General features: G+C 54.2%; 1 non-coding gene across 1 annotated transcript in view; it reads left to right on the forward strand.

Moving 5' to 3' along the window:
* The first annotated feature begins 3504 nt into the window (after nucleotides 1–3504).
* Nucleotides 3505–5000, forward strand: part of LOC124732501 — a 1909-nt gene continuing 413 nt past the window's right edge. The window contains exon 1 of the ribosomal RNA XR_007008738.1: nucleotides 3505–5000. This exon is cut by the window's right edge and continues 413 nt beyond it. This is a non-coding gene — a ribosomal RNA (small subunit ribosomal RNA).

Raw genomic sequence — 5000 nt, forward strand, 5'->3', positions numbered from 1 at the left:
ACCTAACCCATGTTGTGCCTTAACCTAACCCATGTTGTCCCCTAACCTAACCCATGTTGTGCCTTAACCTAACCCATGTTGTCCCCCTAACCTAACCCATGTTGTCCCCTAACCTAACCCATGTTGTCCCCTAACCTAAACCCATGTTGTGCCTTAACCTAACCCATGTTGTGCCTTAACCTAACCCATGTTGTCCCCTAACCTAACCCAAGTTGTCCCCTAACCTAACCCATGTTGTCCCCTAACCTAACCCATGTTGTGCCTTAACCTAACCCATGTTGTGCCTTAACCTAACCCATGTTGTGCCTTAACCTAACCCATGTTGTCCCCTAACCTAACCCATGTTGTCCCCTAACCTAACCCATGTTGTGCCTTAACCTAACCCATGTTGTCCCCTAACCTAACCCATGTTGTGCCTTAACCTAACCATGTTGTCCCCTAACCTAACCCATGTTGTCCCCTAAACCTAACCCATGTTGTCCCCTAACCTAACCCATGTTGTGCCTTAACCTAACCCATGTTGTGCCTTAACCTAACCCATGTTGTCCCCTAACCTAACCCATGTTGTCCCCTAACCTAACCCATGTTGTCCCCTAACCTAACCCATGTTGTCCCCTAAACCTAACCCATGTTGTTCCCCTAACCCTAACCCATGTTGTCCCCTAACCTAACCCATGTTGTCCCCTAACCTAACCCATGTTGTCCCCTAACCTAACCCATGTTGTCCCCTAACCTAACCCATGTTGTCCCCTAACCTAACCCATGTTGTGCCCTAACCTAACCCATGTTGTGCCCTAACCTAACCCATGTTGTGCCCTAACCTAACCCATGTTGTGCCTTAACCTAACCCATGTTGTCCCCTAACCTAACCCCATGTTGTCCCCTAACCTAACCCATGTTGTCCCCTAACCTAACCCATGTTGTCCCCTAACCTAACCCATGTTGTCCCCTAACCTAACCCATGTTGTGCCTTAACCTAACCCATGTTGTCCCCTAACCTAACCCATGTTGTCCCCTAACCTAACCCCATGTTGTCCCCTAACCTAACCCATGTTGTCCCCTAACCTAACCCATGTTGTCCCCTAACCTAACCCATGTTGTCCCTAACCTAACCCATGTTGTCCCCTAACCTAACCCATGTTGTCCCCTAACCTAACCCATGTTGTGCCCTAACCTAACCCATGTTGTCCCCTAACCTAACCCATGTTGTGCCTTAACCCTAACCCATGTTGTGCCTTAACCTAACCCATGTTGTCCCCTAACCTAACCCATGTTGTCCCCTAACCTAACCCATGTTGTGCCTTAACCCTAACCCATGTTGTGCCGTAACCTAACCCATGTTGTGCCTTAACCTAACCCATGTTGTGCCTTAACCTAACCCATGTTGTGCCTTAACCTAACCCATGTTGTGCCTTAACCTAACCCATGTTGTGCCTTAACCTAACCCACGTTGTCCCCTAACGTAACCCACGTTGTCCCCTAACGTAACCCACGTTGTCCCCTAACGTAACCCACGTTGTCCCCTAACGTAACCCACGTTGTCCCCTAACGTAACCCACGTTGTCCCCTAACGTAACCCACGTTGTCCCCTAACGTAACCCACGTTGTCGCCTATCGTAACCCACGTTGTCGCCTAAACCTGCTCTGTAATTGTTATACGACTCGTTCAATTAGTGTAGTGTTGCCCACCCGCAACCCTCGCAATATAGTTCGCTACTCGCACTGCCCGCTCCCCTGTGTATCGCTTCATGTTAAACACCTTGCAAGTCTTGCTGACTTTCCACATGCTCCTGCTGTACACTGTAATGTGGATGGCAGCAGGGCGTACATGCCGCCCCCCCCCCCCCCACCTCTCCCCACGTCCCCACCTTGCCCCCTGCCTTCGCAAGGTGGTTGGTGACAAGTTTGCATGTTCAAATGCCCTTCGCATGCGACGTACCCCTGCCTTCGCAAGGTGGTTGGTGACAAGTTTGCATGTTCAATGCCCTTCGCATGCGACGTACGCAGGCTACGTTGTGGTGCGGCCTGTGTCAACTGTCCGCTGATGTCGTACGCGTGAACCACAATCTGTACTGCACATTCGTCCTTATGTACTGAATGATACATCGTGGCACATGTGTGACCGTACAACGACTGCGCCCAAAAACGGCGGACCATACAGTGCAAATATTGTGCACGCAGCTACGTGTCGTCTCCCTATGAGAGCTGGATTGCAGTGTGGTACGCCATAGAGACGTGTGGGAGGAACGGACGCCGTGGATGGCGATCAGCATGAGCTGTCTGTTGATGTATTCGGACCTAGTCGTCTCTCCTCACACACCGTGATGGCATGGTGCAGCGCGTTCCATATCTGCGACATGCTACAGAAGCCGGTTGACAGTCGTTCGAGCAATGGACATCGCATACGTACGGGGGCCACCTTCCACGTATTGTCTAGGCGTGCACATTTTGTTGCGTGTATGTGGGCAGACGTAGTGTGGCGTGACACCTGACACAGGCATGCAATAATGGTTGAAGTTGCAAATGGCGATGGACGCCTACGTTTTCTGGTGAAGTTACGCAAATGAAGAAATGGTAACCCGTTGTGGTGCGGTTGTTCTCGCTAGGGGTGAATCGGTGATGGCGACGATAGGTTGAGGTACTAACCGGTTGTTCCAGCGATACCCACCATGCCGACGAAACTGAACGGCATCTGGGTGTGAAGCGATACGCGGCGGTGGCTGGGTGGGACCGTCCCCGGCCGGTGAGGGGGCGCCTCCCGGCGTGCTGGCCGCGCGGTGCGTGGGCGCACGCGCTACAGCCGGCTGGTGGGGGCGGCCAGTGGCAGGCGCGCCGGCCGACGGACGCGGCAGGCGTCGCAGCTGCGCGCCGGCGCACCCTGCGCGCGGCGCCGTGCGGCCAAAGTAGGTCCTCGCGGGCCCGGTGCGAAGCGCGGTGGACATCTGCAGTGTGCTGGTCCGATTGAGGACTGTGTGCGTTGAGGATGCGCCGCCGCCCGGCGCTCGGCGCCGCGACGCCGTCTGCTGCTCGGTCGCCCCAGCGGTTCTCGCTGGTGGTTTGTATCGCAGCTGTGCGGATGTGTTGGCGTGTGCGCTGTGCTGGGAGAGTTCGCTTCGGCACCCAAGTGGGGCTTTTGTCCTTCTGTGGCGCTGGCGTTGGAGCTGCCGGTCACCGTAGGTGGCGCGTGTTGTCTCCCGCCGGCAATGCCACGACAGCACGCTCCCGGGCCTCTGTCGGCAGCGGCAAGCTCAGTTGGGAGCACGGGTGGTCGCACCGAAAGCGTCTACTCGCCTAACTCCGGGCGATTGCGCCTCTCTCGAACCCGACCAAGTACTTGGGACGGCGCTGCGCGCCGCCGGGACCTGAGAGGGTTTCGAGGTGTATTGTGCAGGGGAGCTCAGCCTCCTCCTGTTTGCAGAATGATTGAGCGGACGCTTGCGTGTTCGCGCGGGCCCCCGGGACACACTCCCGGGCGGCCGGCTGCTCAGCTCTAGTTGACGCAGCTCCCTGGTTGATCCTGCCAGTAGTCATATGCTTGTCTCAAAGATTAAGCCATGCATGTCTCAGTACAAGCCGCATTAAGGTGAAACCGCGAATGGCTCATTAAATCAGTTATGGTTCCTTAGATCGTACCCACGTTACTTGGATAACTGTGGTAATTCTAGAGCTAATACATGCAAACAGAGTCCCGACCAGAGATGGAAGGGACGCTTTTATTAGATCAAAACCAATCGGTCGGCTCGTCCGGTCCGTTTGCCTTGGTGACTCTGAATAACTTTGGGCTGATCGCACGGTCCTCGTACCGGCGACGCATCTTTCAAATGTCTGCCTTATCAACTGTCGATGGTAGGTTCTGCGCCTACCATGGTTGTAACGGGTAACGGGGAATCAGGGTTCGATTCCGGAGAGGGAGCCTGAGAAACGGCTACCACATCCAAGGAAGGCAGCAGGCGCGCAAATTACCCACTCCCGGCACGGGGAGGTAGTGACGAAAAATAACGATACGGGACTCATCCGAGGCCCCGTAATCGGAATGAGTACACTTTAAATCCTTTAACGAGTATCTATTGGAGGGCAAGTCTGGTGCCAGCAGCCGCGGTAATTCCAGCTCCAATAGCGTATATTAAAGTTGTTGCGGTTAAAAAGCTCGTAGTTGGATTTGTGTCCCACGCTGTTGGTTCACCGCCCGTCGGTGTTTAACTGGCATGTATCGTGGGACGTCCTGCCGGTGGGGCGAGCCGAAGGCGTGCGACCGCCCCGTGCGTGCTCGTGCGTCCCGAGGCGGACCCCGTTGAAATCCTACCAGGGTGCTCTTTATTGAGTGTCTCGGTGGGCCGGCACGTTTACTTTGAACAAATTAGAGTGCTTAAAGCAGGCAAGCCCGCCTGAATACTGTGTGCATGGAATAATGGAATAGGACCTCGGTTCTATTTTGTTGGTTTTCGGAACCCGAGGTAATGATTAATAGGGACAGGCGGGGGCATTCGTATTGCGACGTTAGAGGTGAAATTCTTGGATCGTCGCAAGACGAACAGAAGCGAAAGCATTTGCCAAGTATGTTTTCATTAATCAAGAACGAAAGTTAGAGGTTCGAAGGCGATCAGATACCGCCCTAGTTCTAACCATAAACGATGCCAGCCAGCGATCCGCCGCAGTTCCTCCGATGACTCGGCGGGCAGCCTCCGGGAAACCAAAGCTTTTGGGTTCCGGGGGAAGTATGGTTGCAAAGCTGAAACTTAAAGGAATTGACGGAAGGGCACCACCAGGAGTGGAGCCTGCGGCTTAATTTGACTCAACACGGGAAACCTCACCAGGCCCGGACACCGGAAGGATTGACAGATTGATAGCTCTTTCTTGATTCGGTGGGTGGTGGTGCATGGCCGTTCTTAGTTGGTGGAGCGATTTGTCTGGTTAATTCCGATAACGAACGAGACTCTAGCCTGCTAACTAGTCGCGTGACATCCTTCGTGCTGTCAGCGATTACTTTTCTTCTTAGAGGG

The sequence above is a fragment of the Schistocerca piceifrons genome, unplaced genomic scaffold, assembly GCF_021461385.2.
Source record: "Schistocerca piceifrons isolate TAMUIC-IGC-003096 unplaced genomic scaffold, iqSchPice1.1 HiC_scaffold_1350, whole genome shotgun sequence".
NCBI lineage: Eukaryota > Metazoa > Arthropoda > Insecta > Orthoptera > Acrididae > Schistocerca > Schistocerca piceifrons.